The sequence below is a fragment of the Scardinius erythrophthalmus genome (assembly GCF_964197995.2).
Source record: "Scardinius erythrophthalmus genome assembly, chromosome: 5".
Taxonomy (NCBI): Eukaryota; Metazoa; Chordata; class Actinopteri; order Cypriniformes; family Leuciscidae; genus Scardinius; species Scardinius erythrophthalmus.
The window spans coordinates 9,362,882-9,386,864 of NC_138225.1; positions in this window are offsets into that span (position 1 = coordinate 9,362,882).

Below are 23,983 nucleotides of genomic sequence, written 5' to 3' on the forward strand. Positions count from 1 at the left end.
AACTAAAGGTATAATGGAACTAGTTGACAAATTGCAAGTAGCACAAAATAAACAAGATGTCATAGATAATTGGTATTGTAGGGTATGTAATTTTTTGTATGATGAATTAGGAGGAGTAGAAATAAGACCAAAGTCATCTCACAAAATTCACAGGTTAAATAAACCTTTCTGGAATGAAGAGCTTAAAAATTTGTGGAAGTTAATGCGTAAAGCAGAGCATATTTATCTGAAATGTAAAGGTGGAAAAGAATTAAAACAACACTGTAGAGCTGAATTTAAATTGAGACAAAATCAGTTTGACAAAAGGTTAAGATATTTTAAAAGACAGTATAATAAGGGTTGTATTTTACAACTAGAGGATATGCATGCTTCCAACCCGCAACGATTTTGGGATCAGATTAGAAAACTCGGGCCCAAAAGATATAATAAAATACCACTTGAAATATATGATAATAAGGGTCAAATAGTTTCAGATGTCTCACAGGTATTGCAGGAATGGGAAAAGTGTTTTTCAGATTTGTTTTCGGGTAATCAGGAAAAGGATTGCTTTGATTCAGTTTTTCTAAATGAAATTTGTCTTTTTAATTGTAAGTTAGAAAGAGAAGCATCTCACTCCTCTGACCATGAAAATGTGTTAAACGCAGATATTAACGAGGAGGAGGTGCAAAAAGCTATTGATGCCCTGAAAGTGGGAAAGGCTTCTGGTATTGATATGTTGACAAATGAAATATTGAAATGTCCGTTATTTAAAGATCTCCTTTCTACTTTATTCAAATTTTGTTTTGAAAATGGGCTCATTCCTTCTACGTGGTATAAGTCGATTATTAGTCCAATACCAAAATCTATAAAAAATGACCCCAGAGTACCAGCTAATTACCGGGGAATTAGCTTATTGAGTACAACATACAAATTATATACATCTATTCTTAATAACAGGCTCATGGCCTACCTGGAAGAAAATGATCGTTTAGTAGAGGAGCAGAACGGTTTCAGAAAGGCAAGAGCTTGTGTGGATCATGTATTTTCTATCACTACGGTAGTTAGAAATAGATTAATACAAGACAAGCCATCATTTGTTTGTTATATTGATTTTCAAAAAGCTTTTGACTCTGTAAACAGAGATTTATTATTTTATTGTCTTTCAAGAGAAGGGCTAGAGGGAAGGTTTTATTGGGCCTTACAATCATTGTATAAAGATCCTCAAGCTTGTGTTAAAGTCAATGAGTACTATTCAGAGTGGTTCCCTACAACACAAGGGGTTAAACAGGTGGACTGTCTCTCCCCTACCCTGTTTGCCATATTTCTTAATAATTTGGCACAGGAAATAAAAGCTCTTGGACTGGGTATAAATTATGATGGGGATAACACATTAGACATATTACTTTATGCAGATGACATAATCTTGGTGGCGGAAAATGAAGAACATCTTCAGAAGATGTTAGAGTGTGCCGAAAAATGGTGTGGGAAGTGGAGACTTAGAGTTAACCATAGTAAAACACAGATTATGCATTTTAGAAAATCTGGGCATAGAAGAAGTAAGTTTCAATTTTATTTTTGGGGTCACAAGTTGGATTATGTAGAACATTATAAATATCTGGGCTTTATTTTGGATGAGTATTTGAATTATAAGTATGGTATAGGTACATTGGCCGAATCTGCTAGTAGAGCGCTTGGGGGTGTAATAGCAAAAACAAAACAGTTGGGAAACCTGGGATATGCTACCTATTCCAAATTATTTCAGGCCTGTGTTTGCCCTGTCATGGACTATATGGCAGGAATATGGGGCTCAAAAATAAATGTGAGAGGAGAGATGGTACAAAATAGAGCAATACGTTATTTTTTAGGAGTCCATAAATTTACCCCAATCTTAGCAATAACGGGTGACATGGGTTGGGAACCAAGTGAAGTAAGATGTAAAGGTAGTATGATGGCTTTATGGAATAGATTGGTGAAAATGCCTGCAACCGAGTTGCTAAGAAAATATTTAACTGGGATGTGTCTGTAAAGGGTGCATAGGCATGTGACCTACAAGATATATTTACACAAATTGGAGCTCTTGACCTTTTTCAAAATATAAATACAGTACATATACTTGCTATAAAGGAAGTTTTATTAGATATACATAAAAGAAAATGGTCACAAGATATATATCTTAAACCAAAATTAAGAACATATAGAATAATAAAGAGTTGTTTTGGAAATGAAAAATATGTATGTGCTCCGCTAACAAAAAAACAGAGATCATTGTGCGCTCAGCTCCGCTCTGGAGTTTTGCCCCTGCACCTGGAAACAGGACGTTACAGGGGAGTGCCAGAGGAAGAAAGAATCTGTGATTATTGTAATATTGATATAGAGAATGAGTTTCCTTTTATGTTTTACTGCCCTTTATACCATGAGATGCGGTTGAAGCTGTTTAAAAAGTGTAAAACTACAGATTTGATGTGATTGAATGATGCGGATAGACTAAAGTGTTTTTTTGATTATAAGATATTCGCCCTTGCTGATTATTTAGAAAAAGCCTGGGCAAAGAGAACAAAAAATACATTTAGGTGAGAAACTAAATCTGTAATTCTTTATTTTATTATTATTATTATTTTATTTTTGTTTATTTATTTATTTATTTATTTTTTTCTCACTTTTATGTACTACTTTATTTATTTATGCATGTGTTGACCTACTGTGAAGTATGTTACCATCTACAGGAAGTGAATGCTATAATTGAAAGTGATTTGTGGCGTCTTATAATCCCGAAAGGGATGGGTCCTATTTGGACATGACACAATAATAAAATTCATTCATTCATTCCAAAGTATAGTCGATTGCCGAGTTCACGTGCATAGGTTTAGTTACCTATGATCACATGCGTGAACTCGGTAATCGCCCCATTGATGTCAACAGGGTGCAAATTTTAAAAATAGAATAACTCGGTGTAGGCAACACCGATTTTTGTAGTTGTTCTCTGTATTGACAGCACTCCAAATGTACAATGAAATGAGCTCAATGTTAAAATTGACCGGAGTTCTCCTTTAATTCCTCTTTGTCATTAGGATATGTACCAAAAACTTTTAAGCTGACTATTATTAAACCGCTTATTTAAAAAAACACAACTTGATCCTTCAGAATTAGTCAATTTAAGGCCAATCTCGAATTGACCTTTTCTGTCAAAAATACTTGAAAAAGCAGTCTTCTCACAACTCGGTTCCTTTTTAGAAAGAAATAATATCTGCAAGGATTTCCATTTCCAGTCAGGATTTAGACCATATCATTGTACTAAGACAGCTCTCATTAGAGTTACAAATGATTTGCTCTTATCATCCAATCGTGGTTGTATCTCTCTATTTGTGTTACTGGATCTTTGTGCTGCATTTGATACTATCGACCACAACATTCTTGTAACGAGATTAGATTTTATCGGAAGAAGGAGGCGGGAACCGGCGAACATTTAAAGAATTTAATAACAAAATAAAACAAATACAAAATGAAAGTAAAAGACAGCAGCCCCTCACGGACGACTTCTGTCACATATATAAAACAAAACACAACGTAAGTCCAGGTAGGGTTGCCACCTGTCCCGGTTTGTCCTTCTTTTTAATAACCTGTCCCGGGAAATTTATCCACTCTTCCAGGACACTGAATGTCCCGGTTTTCTAAAGGCTGGTGTAGCGTCTGGACCAATCAGACACACTCTAATTATTCATTTATTTAATGAGTAATCCAGCAAACTCACTCTCCCAACAAAGGCCTATGAAACTTTCCCCAAAACTAACATCACAAATGATGCTAACACACTGGCAGAACGCGGTGTCCTGTTACAGGACATATTGAGACTGTTAAGAGTTTTACGACCCCAAAAAGGAATTTGCAGAGGGCTGTGACACTCACTTAATTCTTGCTGAGGATTTTAAATAAACCATGTTAATCCTATATATTCTATATATAACCACTTGAGAAATATATAAACATGTATCTAATTTTCCCATCTCATGATTTTCCTTTTATGTTGTTTGGCCTTTGTTTCTTGTAAACTCTAATGGATTAATGTTTCAGACTTTGTTGCATACTATGGTTTACCAAATCACATGTGTGGCATGTTTAGTCTGTATAAACTCCAATCTTCATCCCCCATTTGTTAATTTACATTACATTTTGCTTACTTTGTGTCGCATTAGTATTATAAGCATCTTAAAGATTCTCGTGTTAAACATCCAATCAAATTACATGTTCAAAGGCCTGCTTGAACAATGGGTCGTAAAGAAATTTCCCTCCAAAGGAAAACACTTCTTATTGGCTCACAACCTACCAGATGGTGTGACATCTTCACGTTTTAAAAATCACTGATCACAAGATCAGCTCTCTCTTAGCTCACTTAGCTCTCTTAGTCCCTTTCTGAAATGCTGACGTGAAGATGATGCTGAACTAGAAGTTTCTAAGGACCTCAGTTTGTGCCAGGCTGCAGCCTTGTCTTTCCATTCACCAAAGATACTCTGACTCCCACTGGTTCTCTCTCATCAAGACCACGTCAGCAAAGATCAACTGGAGCCTCAACAAATTGCATCAGCAGAGTTTAATTCAAATGGGCGAGACATGCAAGTATCAGACTTAGTCTCATTATTTGATCCATTAAGTATCCTTACCCTTTTTAAAGAAGGGCGTGTTAGAACTAAACTGATGGTTTGCTCAAGGCTGTTGATCTGCTGAATTTCAAACAATGCTATAACTTCTTGCTTTCCTGTATTCTGCTTCAGCTCTCTTTCCCTTGGTAAACTGTATGCATGTATGTGTGTGTATGTTAGAGTAGTTTAAGTGTTTAGACTAGTTAAAAAAATCTTGTTCATGTCACACGTAAAGTTGTCCGTGTCTCAAGCTCATTATATACTGGAGTCTCTAATTCATAGATTTTGTCTACTTGCTCTTAGTAGTACTGTAAATTAAGAAAGACATTTCCCATGCCCCGGAAATTTACATTTCTAAGAGTTAATAGCCTAAACAATTAATCCTGAGTGTTCACGGGACAAACAGGTTAATTGATTGTAATATTAATTTACGACATTGAGTTAATTATATTAACTGATCCGAATATTCATAATCAATTATAACCTGTTATTATTGATTATCAATATTTCATAGTGCTAATTTTCTACACTGGAAAATGTGTTGGCACCATTTAGTCTGCAAAGATTAGCAGCAGAGTTGCAGAAAGCGCACTATTTTGCAGTATGTTCTGATGCGTCCAATTCTGGGCACACAAAATTGTTTCCCTACATGGTCCAGTATTTCTGTGCATCCGAGGGTGTGAAGTATGGATTGTTAGACTTTTACGACGATTCCAATGAATCTAGTGAAGCCATATTCAAACAAATAGTGTCTATTACTGAGAACAATGGACTTTCAGTCAGCCAGATCAGTGCCTATGGTGCAGATAACGCATCAGTTAATTATGGTCAGTACAACTCAGTTTTTCAGAAACTCATAGAAGCTAACCCACAAATTGTGAAGGGCAATTGCAATTGCAAGTGTCACATCATAAACAACACTGTCAAAGCAGTTAATCGTGTCTTTAGTGCTGGAGGGTGTGATGTGAGGCCTTTGTGCTGAAGGTGTATAGTGAATTCAGTTGTTCTGCTAAAAAAAAGTGATGCAGAAAATGTGGACTCTGTCAGTTTAAATCTAGACTAAAATCACATCTCTTTAACCTGGCATACACATAGCACATAATACATTTCTATAATTCAAATCATTGAAATAATTATTAGACTGCATAAATTAGGTCAGCCGGAACCGGGAACATTTACCATAACACCTGATTGGCATCTATGCTAATACTAGTCTCTCTGTTTATCCTGAGGTTTACCGTACTCAGACGGATTCGGGCCGTATCCAGATCAGATGAAGGACCTGCACCTATACATGACCACAACACATGTGAGGAACGGCTCATTTATTTGTTTTTCTTAAAAAAAAAAGAAAAAAATGAGAATTCAGGTTAATTTTATATTTTTAGATTCAGGGGTAGAAAATGGATAAACGGCTTGAATATTAGATTTCCAAATGAAACGCCACTTTCCACTAATTGGTCAACGAAAGATCAACCCGTGCCGCTTTCAGTTCTCAGTTGAGTACAGAATAATAGTCCTCCGCTGCTGGACAGGTTCTTAAAGTATTTATTACAAATAATCTCTCTCTCATCCAACCACCAGACTAAGGAATGCTTTGACACAAATCTCACTGAGTAGGGCCTAGAAAGGGTTTTCTTCTCTATAGGCATGGGTTCGACTACCTACCTGCCAGAAAAATATTAGCTGATTATTTCAGAAATATTAAAGTAGGTTATCTCGCATCTGCACCTACATTATCCATCAGCCTACTTCTTTGGCACACCACTGGTTTTATTTAGTTTACCAACTATCAAAATCTGTTTGGCAAAACTGTGTGATTCACTGAACAGCACTGAGAGGCATTTACGTTGTAGCGAAGCGCTGAACATTATCGATTTATGTGTAAATATGCAGTTGTAACTTATTTTTTAAGACAATACGCCTTATTGTTTTGGACAAGGGATGAACTTGATAGATATGATCGCAGCACATCTATTGTTTTGGTTGATATTCTATTAGTTTTTTTTTTTATTGGTGTTTTGTTTGTTTTCATAGAGAATAGCTTATATGACATCAATTATTTTTCTTCATCGCAATGCTGAATGCCACTATCAAACTGGCGTGTTATGTTATTTGTTAATCAAAATCACTGTCACAGTGATTGACTATGCAGCACGCCTAGTTAGGGGTTTTGTTAAATAGCCTTTATAATAGAATATATAATGTAGGCCCGGGGTATGCTCTCTCAGTTGTGGGAAGATATCAAAACCCTGAAATGACACCTTGAACAATAAAGCCAGAGAACAAAAGAGTATTTTTACATGCATCGTCATCAGTGTCAGAAATGAACATTATGGGGCAAATTTGCCCCTCAATTGTTTATTTTTTTGTTCATCAGGGGCATTTTTTACCTTTATAAGGGCAATTATTCTAAACTTTTTATATATATTTGTCATCTTTTATGCTAAATTCTTTAAATTTAATCAACAAATTAAATTAGAATAATAAGACAACAGGATGTTACCAATCTAATTAAATCAGCATCAACCAAAGTTGCATCTGAATTCCGAAGTGGCATTTAGATTTATTTACAAACTGTTTAATGCTGCTCAGAGGGTTTACATAGTAATTACAATTTCATAGTGTGATGAGATTAAAGTTTTAAATATAATATTTCGAATAGCCTTTAGATATATGAAATTAATGACAAAATGCAATGATACAGATAATAAGTGTAAGACTGCCATTAGGTGGCAGCAAGTAACTGTCTTAATGAGTGAATTAAGCAGCTCTATATCCCACAATTCAACTTGATTGTGACGTCACGGCAGATCGCGCTTAAAGGGTTAGTTCACCCAAAAATGAAAATTCTGTCAGTAATTACTCACCCTCACGTTGTTCGGGTCTCTTCGGGTATCTTCGGAACACAAATTAAGATATTTTTGATGAAATCCGAGAGCTCAAAGAATCAGATTCATTCAGGAACAGCACTGTGCAGTGAGTCAGCCGTGCAACGGTTCTGTGGCTTTATTTTGCAATAATCTTAATTAATTTGATTTCAGCTTCATCCCTTGTTCAAAACTCAGCGTGCTGTCTAAAATAAAAGTTATGACGGCTGCATATTTACACTTTAATTATTGTCATGTTTATCATTCTTTTTACGTCCAGTCCTGGTTGCCCATACAGTAATAAAGTATGCTGAAACATTTTACTTTTATCAATATATAAACCATTTTCATTGCATTTATCAATGGGACATTGAAACACAGGTAGGACCTACTTCTAAAATCAGTGCTCAATATTGATTGAATAATGATTGAATAAATCAGTATAATACACCAAAATATGTCAGCATATTATATGGCTCAATTGTCGGACATTAGAGGTGAAGCTTCGCAGCAGCACTAATTATGTTTCCAGCATCATATTTCTGCATCAAATGTCAGCGAGTGGTGGTTCGCATCGCGACAAAAGCTTATTAAAGTGGGATTTGTCAGTGTGCCGTACGAAGCGGTTTGACCAATCAGATGAAAGGGGTGTTTCAGCGCCGCCCACATGTGCGAATGAAATATCAAACCCATAAACCGATTTGTAAACCACAAACGAAAAATTACAACTCGAGCAGAAACTAAATGAAAAAACTAATAAACGAGATGTCTTTTCATTTCTCATTATTCCATTCCAAATAAGACTGTACACAAACCCATGAAAGAATTATGCAATCATTTAAGACATTTCACCTTATATACTGTAGAAACCTTTTGGCATAAAGCCTTCTTTAAAATTGAGTAAAGAACCCTAAGTTTCTATTAAGAACCACACTGAATGTCTCGGGTACGTATGGTAACCCTCGTTCCCAGAGGAGGGAACGGAGACGTGAGTCAGAAGTGATTCTGACAAATGGGGATCACTTGCGAGAGCCTATCTACTTCGAGTGAAATAAAACGAGCCAATGCATATTGGCATGCGATAATTGCACCAGCTGCTGTGCATCGCGGCGCGAGCATATAACGAGTGGCAGGTGCCTCGCATCCTTGTTTTTCTGCTGAGGAGCCGGACCTGTGATTCGGCTGTACAGCGGAAGCTCAGCAACTGTGGCAATGGGTCTCACATCTCCGTTCCCTCCTCGGGGAACAAGGGTTACCATACATAACCGAGACATTCCCCTTCGTCAGCTCACTATGACGTGAGTCAGAAGTGATTCTGACGAATGGGGATATCTACCAAAACGCCTCCGCTTGAGCCTCCTGGTCTGACCGCAGCGTTGGGCAGAAAGTAGGAACTCTAAGCAGAGAAGGTCAGTCACTGCTGTTCCGCAAGACCTACTCAGTGTGACTTATTGGATGTGGTTCCAGCTTAGTTATAGGGGGGAAAGAACACCAGCAGAGACGACAGAGCAGGCTCTGTGGAGGGTGTTATGATGAGACGTATTGTGTATGGTGTCTCTCTCTCTCTCTCTCTCTCTCTTTTTCTCTCTCTCGCTCTGTCACTCATGCAGGTTGCACCTCCCTAACTGAACGTGTCGAGAATGTGCCCCGTGGTTGGTCAACCTGGAACTGCGCTTCTTTCAAAAAAGAGGAAGAGACGTGGATCCGGCAGAGAGAGAAAGGGGACTGTTGAAAGCATAGAGGCGCCTTGTGCTGCTGTTTTCCAATTTGAACAACTTGTTTCAAAGTAATAAAAGAGAAAGAAACAAGAAGTCAGTTGTATCGTAAATTATTTATGTTATTCTCCCGGACCCTAGACCTGGGACGTAACAAGGGAAAGACACGGGCTCGTCAGCAGAGGAGCTGATTGTGGAGGAATACACATATGAGGTCGCCGCAGGGACTGCTATATATGGACACCCAGCCTAACACAGGTTCCACAATGCATACGAGTATAGGCCTGGCGTCAGATGCTCCGCAACGTCTGACTGCCACAAGGGTGACGGAGGAACTCGCAGGGTTAGCCATCTCTGGGGAACACTACTGAAGCAATAGACGCACATATCCGCCCAAGGGGGCGGGAGTGGCGTTGCAAGCCGACACTAAGAACGGGTCCCTCGCACTACTGGCCACTGGGGGCAAGTATACGGGAAGATACCGGCTCTACGCGGAGGCTATAGAATCTAGCGAACGTGTTAGGTGTCGCCTAGCCTGCAGCTCTACGTATATCTGTCAGCGAGGCGCATGCCCGTTGTACGTGGCCCCCCAGCCAGTGGAAGAGTCATCCGTGAGGACCACAGCATGCCTGGACACTTGTTCTAGGGCAGACGTCGGCAACCTAAGGCACGCGTGCCAACACTGGCAAGCAAATGCGAGAGAAGTGTATGTATTTCATTCAAATAAAGTAGTCTAACTGCACACAGATCTACATTTTGATGTAATAATTCCTTATAGTAAAAAAAGCTTATTTTATTAAGTTAGGAGTAGAGATGCACCGATTGATCCGCTGGTGACCGAAATTAGCCGATTTTCACGTGATCGGCCATAACCAGCGACCGGCCGGTCAGCCTGACATATGTCGATTTTATGCAGGTCTAATGCACTCGGGCTCCCCATGATTAAGCATCACCAGCATCACACGTGCACAAGGAACGCACATGTAGGAAACCTCGTGAATAACCGGCCGTTTCACGCATATTTTTTTCGGCGTGCATGTTAATCAATGAGTGCAGGAGCAGTACGTGAGCGCCCAACAGGAGCGTCGCGTGAGCAGCAGTGAAGCGAGTGTTTGCCGCCGAGTCTATTTTGTCTGCGCTGCTCACGCTCAATTAAAGTGAAAGCACACATTTGATGGACAAAATAAATATGATTACAAACAAAAGTGCCCAAAATGCACAGAATGTGCATGTCTAGTGTGTTTTAACAAGAACTGGATTAGGTTATGTCAGAAAAGAAATTGAAGACTCAAAAATACTTATATAAAATTTACCCGTTTAAACTTGATTTTATTATTCAGTTTGGGTAAAAGGATATGATATTTTATAAAAAAATAAAATATATATTTTTATATATATATATATATATTTCTGTGTGCTGTAAAGTGGTTAGAAAAAATGAAATCGGAATCGGCAGGTCAAACACTGGTTGACCGAGTCCGACTCCATACCGAGATAAGAGATCCTCTGCGCAGGGGAGAGTTTGCTCTTGTCCCAGTTGAACCGAAGGCCCAACAGGCTGAGGTGACGGAGCACCATGTCCCTGTGTTCTCACAACTGATCTCGAGACTGAGCCAGGATCAGCCAATCGTTAAGATAGTTGAGAATACGAACGCTGCGTTCTCGGAGTGGAACAATGGCTGCCTCCGCAACTTTCGTTAAGACACGTGGCGACAGGGACAGGGAAGTTAAGACACGTGGCGACAGGGAAGGGCAGGACTTTGTACTGATATGCCTGACCCTTGAACGCACCTTCCCCACTCCGCCGTCGAGGGTAGTGAGGGAGGAAGAGGCACCAGAGCGGTTTCGGGCAGAAAAAGGTGCCGTCCATGCTATGGTAACCTCTTCATGCACTTCTGGAAAGAAGGGCACTGGGGCGGGGCGCTGAGAACCAGCACAGGCCCCCCGAGATACCAATCCTCCAGCTGCTAAGGTTTGGGACCACTCGAGCCCGACACTTTCGGCGGCCCGGGAAAGCATAGCCAGGAGCTCTGGGTCTGACACGGACAACGCTGGCACACCCGAAGGAGGCAGCACAGCCGAGTCTTGAGCCAGCGATGCATCGACCCTCCGATGCAGCGATCGACATTTGATCATTCCGGTGGAGCTCCAAAAGAAATGACTGGGGCCGCCGTGGGCGGTCCAGCGCACTCTCTTGGGGGCTCCGCGGGTGACGTTACAGAGGAGTGAGGGGCCCGAGGAGACTGGCTCGGCAGGTTACCTCTCACTGTGATCCTCAGGTCACCAAGGCTATTAACCGAAGTAGGCTTTTTCTGTTGGGCAGAAGAAGCGCTAGATCGGGGAATAAGCGAAGGGGCTCCACCTCTTTCGAGGTAACAGAGTCTCGACTGTAACGCCGCAATGGTCATGTTCCCGCAATGAGAACATGAGACATCCTTGAGCGCCATTTCGGCATGGCTATAGCCCAAGCACATGATACAGCGATCATGCCCGTCAGCCGGAGTCAAACATTGGCTGAATGACATCTTGAAAAAGACGCAGACAGATCGTGTTAGCTCTTTTAGAAGTGCTCTGAGGTGCTGAAACGCACAGGGAGATAGCCGCGGCTACACACCAGGAATGCAACCCAGTGTGAGCACTCACTCTCAATTGTCACGCCCACCGAACCAACAAAGCTGTGAAAACAGCTGTTTATGCTCTGAAGAGAAGACGCAGAGAGATTGCGACCCTCGCTGTCAGCGCGTCACACCAACACCACGAACCAGAGATTCTTCTTGGCAGAGACTCGAAGACACTCAGTAGATCTTTGCAGGAGACAGAAACAGCATACACCATCTGGCTCCGAAGCGAAAGACAAGGATACGAGGCACCTGCCTCTCGTTATATGCTCGCGCCGCGATGCACAGCAGCTGGTGCAATTATCGCATGCCAATATGCATTGGCTCGTTTTATTTCACTTGAAGTAGATAGGCTCTCGCAAGCGATCCCCATTCGTCAGAATCACTTCTGTCTCACGTCATAGTGAGCTGACGAAGGGGAACCCTTTTTTTCCTAAGAGTGTGCTCATTTTTCATTCACTGAATCAGGACATTAAAAAGAGACACCTTGAGTATGCTCTGTAAACATTGCCTGTGATGTCATTCCAAACGTATTACTTTATTCCGTCGGACAAGAATAATTGTTTTTGTCCATACAGTAGAAGTCAGTGGGGTTCAAAACAACTTAAGCTCTTTTGACTTTCATTGTATGGAGAGAAAAAAAATATGAGACGCTCTTAAAAATATATTATGTTCCACAGAAGAGAGAAAGTAATATAGGTTGGGTGAGTAGGCTAAATGATGAGAGCATTTCCATTTTTAGATGAACTCTCCCTCTTAACCGGTCTCTGTTTGTGATCAAAACAGGGATAATGCCTCACATCAAGTAGCTTATTGAGAAGAAATGTGGTGTTATTTTTCTAATCTAGTTTTACCGGGGAGTATAGCGTCAGGAATGTGGGAGTAGAGGCAATGGTATAAGGGCACGCTGTACCAAAACCTTTATTTCTGTAAGCTCTTGTGTCTCAAGCACATGCACTATTCATCATGTCACGGTTCTGACACTTTAAAGGCATCATCTGAGCGCTCTCGTAAATATGTTTTTCATTATCAATTTGTACGGAACAGATGAATAGGCAACATATAATGTGAAACATGCTTTCTGAATTCTGATGCTAATTATTGATCTTAACATAATATTCTATATGAATAAAAGACTTGGAAAAGATGAAATGCTTTTCATCCATTTAATTTCAGTTACTCTGAATACAAACAATAATGGCACGTAGCATCTAGCTGTTTGTTATTTTATGCATTGATTATGCTTTTTCTTGCTACTGTATACTGATAACAGAGTCTTTGAAGGTAGAGTATCATTTTTCATCATTTGCTTCTTTCATCATTTGAACAAGCTTCTGTTTTCCATATACAAAGAAAAAATATGGTGATTTATACGTTATACAACAAAGCTGTAAACTTGTGCTATAGGTTGCTCCAAACTTTCTGAAGTCATACGATATATTGTAGATTTGTGTGAGGAACAGCCCGAAATTTAAGATATTGTTTGCAGATCAATTTCTATGTAGCTCTACGTAATCTCATTTGTGGTGTGCTTTTCGGTGATGGTTCAATAACATACGATTTAATATAATTCTTATAATAAACAGCCAACATACTAACATAAACAATACTAGACAACAACTGAATGAAAGGGAGGAACTTAAATACATGGTGGTGATGAGACAGTGACAAACAGCTGTGGTGATTTGAAGGTGTCCACTGATCAGTGGCGGCAAATAGAACTAGGACCACATGCGACTAATGAAAACAAACAGAAAATGAAAACGTCCAAACAGAACATAAGGGTGACAATGAGTAAATGATGACAGCATTCTCTTCTTTTTTTTGGTGAAGTAATCCTTTAACTTCCTCTTTCCAGGCATTGCACATTCTGCTAGCTAGAGCATAAGAAAAGTCAAACTCACTGACATTATTTTCCCTGTAACCACAGTGTCATACAAAAAGAAAAATGTTCAAATGATGACAGAGAGCTGCGGTGAAAGACAAACAACCTCAGACAAATCACAAATAATTCGAGAGGTTTTCTGAGTATATGATTCAATGGAAGAGCCTCCTTTCATTATTAGCCAATCAGTCTGCGTTTGATTTGAGCAATCATTTTAATGGGCATATTTGTGTTGTTTCTGTAGGAGACTCTTTTGCTATCAAGTCCATTGTGATTGGAGCTGCTGTACTCTATAATCTAGAGGCGTCAGGGCGCCATACAGGTACAACAAAGGTGATGAGCTGAGGGTCTAACAGATGAATCACTGCTGGGAGTGAGTGCCACATCTATTGTCCTGGGGCGCACATGGGTTCACTTGTGTCCTTTCACTTTTCTTTAACCTTCTGGCTCACATGTTCACATCTCTCTCTCTCTCTCTCTCTCTCTCTCTCTCTCTCTCTCTCTCTCTCTCTCTCTCTCTCTCTCTCCATTATATGATATGTTGGGCCCTATCTTGCACCCAGCGCAATTGACTTTGTACACCGACGCATGTATCATTCCTATTTTTCACCCGCGCAAAGTGCGCTTTTCCCTCCACAGAAGCACGTCGCTAAACCAGGGAATGAACTTGCGCTCCCTGGGCGGTTCAGCGCAAAAAAGGAGGCGTGTTCTGGCGCAAACGTTCCTTCATGCTATTTTGCAGGTTTAGAAAAAATAGTTTAAAGTCAGTGGCACGTTGCGCCATGTTATTCATATGCTATTTTAAGGGCGCATGCTTGACCATAATCAATGTAGCTTGTGCACAACGCGCATACACTTTGATTCTCTCATCTACACAGAAGCAGCAGTTTTCATTTTTGCAAATCATACATTATTACGATAGATAGATAGATAGATAGATAGATAGATAGATAGATAGATAGATAGATAGATAGATAGATAGATAGATAGATAGATAGATAGATAGATAGACAATTTATTATAAAAGCATACATCTAGCTTACACATTTACCCAAATTATCATACGCCTTTTTAACCGAAGTTAATTTGGGTGGGTTTCTCCATCCCCAACGTCCCTGACGAGAGCGTTGCTCTCCTTGGCTGTGAACCGCTCCTGGCGCGCGCCTGGCAAATCCGCCATTATAATAGGAATCCGCTTTAGAACATACTCGCCTGCTCTTAAAGGGAATGTGAGATGACGCTCTGATTGGTTTATTTCACGTTACGCCCAAACCACACCTATGGATAATGAAGCTGCTTCAGACCAACCCATTTTAGATTTGCGCCTGGCACAAGAGTCATTTATCCCGCCGGGAAAATAGCAACAGCGCCAAGACCCGCCCACAAAGTTACTTGCGCTTTGCGCTTTGACACTTGCGTTTCAGATCGTTAAAATAGGGCCCAGGGCCCTTAAAGTCAGTGGCGCGTTGCGCATGTTATTCATATGCTATTTTAAGGGCGCATGCTTGGCCATAATCAATGTAGCGTGTGCACAACGCGCATACACTTTGATTCTCTCATCTACACAGAAGCAGCAGTTTTCATTTTTGCAAATCATACATTATTACGATAGATAGATAGATAGATAGATAGATAGATAGATAGATAGATAGATAGATAGATAGATAGATAGATAGACAATTTATTATAAAAGCATACATCTAGCTTACACATTTACCCAAATTATCATACGCCTTTTTAACCAAAGTTAATTTGGGTGGGTTTCTCCATCCCCAACGTCCCTGACGAGAGCGTTGCTCTCCTCGGCTGTGAACCGCTCCTGGCGCGCGCCTGGCAAATCCGCCGTTACAATAGGAATCCGCTTTAGAAAAAGCGCGTCTGCTCTTAAAGGGAATGTGAGATGACGCTCTGATTGGTTTATTTCACGTTACGCCCAAACCACACCTATGAATAATGAAGCTACTTCAGACCAACCCATTTTAGATTTGCGCCTGGCGCAAGAGTCATTTATCCCGCCGGGAAAATAGCAACAGCGCCAAGACCCGCCCACAAAGTTACTTGCGCTTTGCGCTTTGACACTTGCGTTTCAGATCTTAAAATAGGGCCCATTGTGTTTCTTGTGTTAATTATTGTGCTTATTTATAGAAATACAGTTAATTCAAAACAGCTGAAACCATTAGTGAAAATGCTTCTAATTTTAATATTCATTCACTAATCAATCTGAATATTAGATGTTTCTTTATTTTATGTCATATTTGTTTGTTTAAATTTTTGTATCTTTTTTTCCCCAATTTTGAATAGAAGTTGAAATCCTAGATTTTAATGTGTCATCATTCACTCACATTTGTGTCATTCCAAACATGTTCAGGGTTTCTAACAATTTTTTTTTTTTTTACCTTGGAGTTGAACATTTCATATGCATGGAACATCAGACATCCATTTATTGATTTCTGTGTAAATTAAATGTATTGATTTCTATTGGTTGCTAAGAGAAATTAACTCTTATGTTGATGGATAACCTTCCTCAAATGAGATCGGTAGTTTATTGTATAACATGACGTCTGGAAGATTCAAGATCACATTATGAAAGATTTAGAATAGCAAGCTCTGAAATAAGCTCAGTAAACTCACATTGATGCCTTTTCCAATGCACCTAAATGGTATTTTATGAAAAGTATGTGAGCTAAGAAACACCTGACTTGATTTATTGCACTTGGGTTAGCCATGAGATGGAAGAATTTTTGCTCTGGGTACACCATTGTGGCTACTGTCACTGATCCTGCTGTTCTCTAGGGAAAAAGAGCATAAGGAGATGATACTTCTAAAGAAAAAAGCTCTAGGCTGTTTTTTTCTAGATATATACCAAGTGAAGGGAGCTTCAAGCATGGAAGAAGAGCATCTGGCAAGGTCACTAAAAACTACCCCAATTCCTTTAAGCCAGTTTGTTTGTTGGAGAAGATGGGGTGCAAGAGGAACCATAAATCACAATCCTAAAAGATGTAAGTTGTTTGCAATATAGGGCACTGGGTCTCAGTTGACCCCAAAGTATGTGGACAACAGGGAACAACTATGCAGAGCAAATAATCATGCACACTCAAAAAAAAAAAAAATTTTTAACTTAATTGTCATTTGCACTCAATTGTACATCTAATTTAATTAAATTTGTAAAATGTCAAGTTAACTTAATCCATTTGTATTGGTACAACATAAATCATTTTTGTTGCGTTAACTGAAACCGAGCAGTGAATTTCTAGTTCCCAGCATGCTTTGAAATTAAGTGCTATTTAAATTTACATTTAATCGTTTAGCAGACGCTTTTATCCAGTGCGACTTGCAAACGAGGAGAGCAATAAAAGCAATCAAGCCAACAATAGGGCAACAATATGCAAGTGTTGTGACAAGTCCCAGTTAGTCCAGCAAGTTTTAATTTTTAATTTTTAATTTTTTTTTAATAGCTACAGAATAGTAAGTGTTCGTATAATGGGTCAAGTGTTGCTGAAAAATATGTTTCTTGAAAATGGTTAAAGACTCGGGTAGAGGTATTTAATGTGTATTTAATAGGGTATTTAATGTGTTTTTTTTTTTAATAAAGGGAAAGACCTGTTTGTTTAATTTTAATGTGTTTTTTTTAATAAAGGGAAAGACCCTTTATGTTTAATTTTCAGGTATGTTTGACATTTAAAAGAGTTATGTTGATTTTTGTGGTTACCATTCTGCTGAAGAGTAGAGCTTGTGGTTAGGCTGTGGGTGGATATTAAATACAAAGATGCTGTACTCAATGAGCCATAACTATACTAATGTCAGGGACAAGTAATTTTTTTAAAACTTGTTTATGACATTTACTTGTTTATTACAGCTGAACTTAAGCACAAGCTCACCACAATGGTAACTAAAAAAACCTACTTCTGTAAACTCTTTTAAATGTCTAATATATCATTAAACACTGACAACTTCTTAAACAGTGGTCTTACCTAACTCCCTAACTACACGAAAAAAATAGGAGAAAAAGATGTACAAAAGGAAAAAGTGGCGCCCAACCCCTACCACAATCATGAAGGAAATATCAAGTATTTACAATATTTACTGGAAAAAATGGCAACACCTTGCCACAATAACGAAAGTGAAAAGAAAATACACTGGATTTAAATAAACTAATTAAAATTCAATAATTGTTAATTAAATACAATTAAAATGCATCTTTATTCAATGAGATCACACCAATTTTAGTTGATGTATTCTGTTAGCGTTCCCTGAACATAATTCACTCTTGTTGATCCAACCAGTGCTGTTACTGGTCAAATTGGTGTCCTATGCAGAGTTGGCAGAACCTGATTTCCCCAAGTGCAACATGTTCCAGGATCAACAAGGCGAGATTAGATTGGTTAATTTAGGACCTGGGGCTGTATTAAATAAATGCCTTATCTTAAGCCTTAATTTCAGATCTGACAAGTTAAACAACATTTAAAGATCCTAACTAAAATTGCTATGTGACTAAAAGATAAGATCGTCTGTAATGCATAACTTTAGGGATGCATTACAGACAATCTTATCTTTTAGTTTTCTGAGATAGAGATTAGATTACATGGCGCACATGCGTGCTGGAGTGAAAGCTGTGAAGATCAGAGATCTTGTCTTTGAATTTGAGTATTCTGAGCAGCGTGTCATGCACTAAGGACTGCATAGATGTCCATTGGACAATCCTTTTAAAGCTAACGCTAAGTAATGTGAACTTACAGAATAGTAGAAAGTATTTATTGATGTTTGATTATGAATCAATGAAAAAAAATTACAATCAATCTAGATATATTTGTATATCTAATTCAGTACTACATTTTACTTTCAAACCATTGTTTATACCACAAATAGCTGCAGTCTTCTGGGTGTCCATGGTAAGTAATAAGTAATTTCAGATCTTTCATCACCATTCTTGCTCACAGCTTCAGTTCCTGACTAATCCTGAATAATAGTTCATTTATAATGATTGGAGTAATGAATAGAGCTATAGGGACTGAAGGGAGAGTCAGGTAGAAGTGCTTGTTTTAACACCATGTGGTGTTTGTACCCCTCTGAGAACCCTTGAAAACTAGACTCTGTAATTCAGAGGGGCTATGAAAACACAATGGGACACCGCTGTCTATACATTACATTACGCACCGTATACGTTTAAACAGAAAGAGTACATAAATTCTGTCTTGGTTTAAGCTGTCATGTTTTTCAACACATTTGCTATTGTGAGTGAAGGCTAAAAATCAAGCTGTGTTTAATAAGTATTTTTCAATAACAAATGAGTTTCAAACGTTTATGAGACATTATCTCCTTTATTTTCAAAGTAAGCCAGGAGCAAAGCAACAAGAAACAATATAGATCTACAAATTGCTATTTAAAATATAATATGTTTCATGACAGATTGTACAGTGTAACAATTGGCAGATTAACAACAGAAAAGAAATGAAAAGAAACACTTTATGTCATAGGTTGTGGGTTAAAAAAAATTTCAGTCACTGAATTGAATCCATCAACTGATAAATTTGAAATAGCATTTATGGCATTTATTGACTTGGGCTGCGTTTCCCGAAACCTTCTTAACGCTACGTCGTTCTTAAGTTACACCTTAAGCTGTACCTATCGATAATACGTGTTTCCCGAAACGTTATTAGTTAAGAATACCTTCTGGAAGTCATACGTTCGGAAGGTTGGTCTGGACCACTCTTAGCCTTACCTTATCACTGTTGCAGGTCTACACGAATGTAATTCTGAAGTTTTAATACACCCAGACAGTGTTCAATTAGGCGAATTCGAGTGTTTTCATGCAAAACACTGATTGTTGTTAGATTTTTAATTATATTATGCAAAGGTACATTAGCTGGCAAACCATTAAAGGCTTAATAGTCTATTTAAAGGGAATGATTGTGGTGGGGAGTTTGCTCAAACTATGGCAGCGATACAGTGAATAGTTGTTTTAAAAGACGGCGCCGTCTGCGGAGCGCTTTTAAAGGCAAATGAAAGCATACTGTCAATTAGGCTAAGTCCTATTCGGACGCAAATTTTTTCTCATGGGCTCGTACAGTATTTTAAACACTTAAGGGGCAAGTCGGTGATTTAATGCTGTCGGAATCAATAATGTCAGTGTTTTTTCTCACCCAACCCGCGTAAAAATCCCTGGCCAAATGAATGCCTACTGTTTTTTGACAAACAGGTCGTGTGGTAATTTAATTGCCGTCTGAATCCACATCTCTGAGTTTACAAGAAGAGATTCAACATTCACTGTTTAAATCCTTTTTGATCATTGCCGAGCTCCGTATGTAAGATGTACACCAGGGTTCACCAATCTCGGTCCTGGAGGGCTGATGTCCTGCAGAGTTTAGCTCCAACCCCAATTAAACACACCTGAACCAGCTAATCAAGGTCTCATTAGGCATACAAGAAACTTTCAAACAGGTGTGTTGGAGCTGGTTGGAGCTAAACTCTGCAGGACAGCGGCCCTCCAGGACCGAGATTGGTGAACCCTGATGTACACTTTTATTACAAAATGCTGGAAAGTATTTACAAGAACTTGATCGCAGCTCCACCTCAGTGAACAAAAATGGGAAAGAGAAGAAAGCACGTAAACATTTGAAATGGTTATTATGGCAGCAATTTATGATACAATTTTAAAATATGTAGGCTAGGCTATTATAGGCTAGTATAGTTTGGATTATTTTTTTATAATATCCCATGAGCCCTGATAAATGCAATTTCAAATATTTCTGAAGTGCTTCTTTTATAAAGAACACCGCTTTCTCGCATAACGCAGTGAAGCAGCCCCTGCACGAGAGAATAATTGATTCTCGAGCCATCGATATCAACCAATTCAGCAGCATCGCCACGGACAGCACCGGGTAACGTCGCACGTAAGAAGGTATATCTTAAGCAGCTTCCTAAGGTATGGTTCGGGGAACACGCCTGGAAATGGTATACCTTTAGTTAAGCTATACCTTAAGAGTCTTCGTAGCGCGCTAAGAGACAACGTTATCGGGAAACGCAGCCCAATTCTCTAACAGTGTCAATCGAAACCCTCATGGGGTTATAGTTCTCTTGAAAAGTAAGCAGATTGTTTTGCTTTTACTGAAACACTGCTGTAAAAGCTCTTTACTGACCTTGTTGCTTTACACATATTCAGACATTTTTAGACTACGAGAACACATTTCTTCCACCAAAAATGAAATGCTGTACACTAAACTAATCATATCACACATTTTTAGCGCTGAATGGCTGAAATTCGGCTCAGTGAAGCCTGACAAAGAAAACTGATTGCATAGCCACTTGACATTTTGTATAAGCCTTACAGCACAATAACATCAGGCAAATTAGCCACAAGCTAATAGTAATTAACATCATCAACATTTGCTGAGTTTTTACATTTCCATGGACTATTTTAATGGTGAGCACTTGTGCTTTTAGCAAATGATACTTCCTCGGTCGTAAACATGAGGGAAAGAGCACGGCTTAAAACAGAATGCTAGCTTACTTCTTACTGAATACTGAGCAGTGTGCACTGTACATTGGTGATAACATAATCACTATAACATCTTAGTGCATCCAGCAGGTTTGAGCCAAATTCAGAATTGAATTCAAGCCAACATACAATGCCTGAAAAACTTTGCTTTACTTAGTCATTTCAATTTTACCTCTTTAAATTCAAATTGCAACTACTATGCATCCTGTTTACAACCTTCAAATTCAGAAAGTAAAATGGAATTGAAAAGGCATTCTCAATTCAATTCTTAATGGTGAACAAACCTGGCATTCGTTTATCAGCTTAGAAATAAAGACTGTATTTAGCTTTTTCTGTGCTTTGTTAGCTCGTCACATAATGTGCACAGTATACATTCACGGGAAGCATATGTTGTATGCTATCCCAAAAATAACCCTTGACCCAAACTACATGACAGGGCTTTGGTCACTGCACCCAATTCAGTTTTGTTTTTTAATGGTCTGAACTATCATTTGCTAAAATTTGAAATTGGATCCATTTGTTCAGATTAACGTACAAATAACTACATGTATTTAGGTCGGATAAGCCATAAAAGATAGAATTTTGATCTGGTTTATACAGTACGTAATATTTGTGAATTCTTTGTTTTGAACACAAATTGAAGACAATCACAAAACAAAACTTTTCCAAACGGCCAAAGACACATCCACAGTGTAACCAGATTTTAAAGGACTGAAACAATGATTATGCACATTAAATCTATTTACACAAAGAGAAAGATACTCAACAGAAGAAATGGACAAATCTTAAATTTTAACAGACCATAATTAGCAATAGACAGTTTTTCACTTTTACAGATCTGCTCATAAGTTTACATAGCCCTTGCAAAATATGCAAGATTTTAATAATATTAAAATAAATGAGAGGAATCATATATTTTTTTTTAGTAGGCTGTCCTTGTCAGGGGGTCCTCCGGGTCCTCCGACACTTTTATTTCCTAAAAAGTGTCCATTTAAAGTTGAATTTAATCAGAATGATTAGTCAGCAGCCATATCACCCTGTAGCCCAAGACTGGTTGCCCACTGAAGCTCAGCAGGGCTGAGCCATGTTAGTACCTGGATGGGAGACCTCCTGAGAAAAACCAGGTTGCTGCTGTAAGAGGTGTTAGTGAGGCCAGTAGGGGGCGCTCACCCTGTGGTCTGTGTTGGTCCTAACGCCCCAGTGTAGTGACGGGGACACTATACTGTCAGAGAGCACCGTCCTTCGGATGAGACGTTAAACTGAGGTCCTGACTCTCTGTGGTAATTAAAAATCACAGGATGCCCTTCAAAAAAAAGTAGGGGTGTAACCCCGGCATCCTGGCCAAATTTGCCCATTGGCCCCTGTCCATAATGGCCTCTAATCATCCCCATATACTGATTGGCTTCATCACTGTCTCCTCTCCACCAGTAAGCTGGTGTGTGGTGGGCGTTCTGGCGCAGTATGGCTGCCGTCGCATCATCCAGGTGGATGCTGCACATTGGTGGTGGTTGAGGAGATTCCCCCCTTCCATATGTGAAGCGCTTTGAGGACCCTGAAAAGCGCTATATAAATGTAACAAATTATTATTTATTAAGTTTTCAAAATGTTAAATCTCTTAAATCTAAAAAGTTATTTGTATGCTAAATTTTAAGTTAATTTTAAGCTAATTGTTGTTGTTGTAAGAGAGCTCTATTTCATAATTATACCAGACACTGATGCAAATTCTCATTCAGTTTATCAGGGACTCTCTGTGTATTCTCTGTGTACTGTCAGAGAGGGTAGACCTTAATTCTTCTTGTTTTTATTCTGATTGGCTTTGTCATGGGCAGTCTGTTTTTAGTAGCTCAAACTATAAGGAGCTATTAGGTTTCTTATACTCTGGAATAGAGATGATGTGCAAGTATTATTAAATTGTGTGGTATAATCTGTGTAGTTCTCCAAATAGAATTCCAAATGAAGGCAGCAGACAGATGACAAGAGAGGTCAAAACTCACTATAAGGGAATTAATGGACCCCCATTAAAAGAAACCTTGATTTGAAGTTAATTATGTCCTTCATTAGCATCGCAAATGTTTTTAATAAGCATTCCTACTCCACAAACAACTTGACAAATGTAATTTCTTTGTGAGTTTGTTGAGAAAATATTTGTATAAAAATAAGCTTTATTTTTTTGTCATTAATGTACCTGAAAGCAATGAATTGAGCAAAGCTGGACACTTTCTAACAAATATATATAAAAAAGACATTTCTGATGTATAGCTACCAGTTTCCCAATGTCATGAAATCAATAAAAGCCATTAAAAGATCTTCAAGGCCCAAGGTGAGCCCAACTGATTGTATGTAAAAAAAGATGATGATTATGTCATAATCGATCATTTAGACATAACTGTCAACATAGCGTATGACTTGCAGTTTGCAGGTAAGGAACGGTTAGATGTTATTTGATGTCATAGTTACAAAATATGTCCTTTCTTTCAAGTGTTAATTTACTCTATTAGTTAATTTTACTCTGTTCTTTGGGGTCTGTAAGATTTTTAAATGTTTTTTTTAATGAAAGAAGTCTCTGGGCCTGTGTTTGACTAGGCTTGTCTTCCATGGTGTGATAAACTATGATAAAATATAAACAATGTGTATGAGTGACCATCCTCAAAGGACCTGGTGCAAATTATGACACCTAGTCTCACCCCAAGAAAACGGTTAGAATTCATTTACACTTTTAAGGTAACACTGAAACTAAAGAAGCATGGAGGAAAAACACCTCCTTGTAGAGATAATGGTATGAATTTA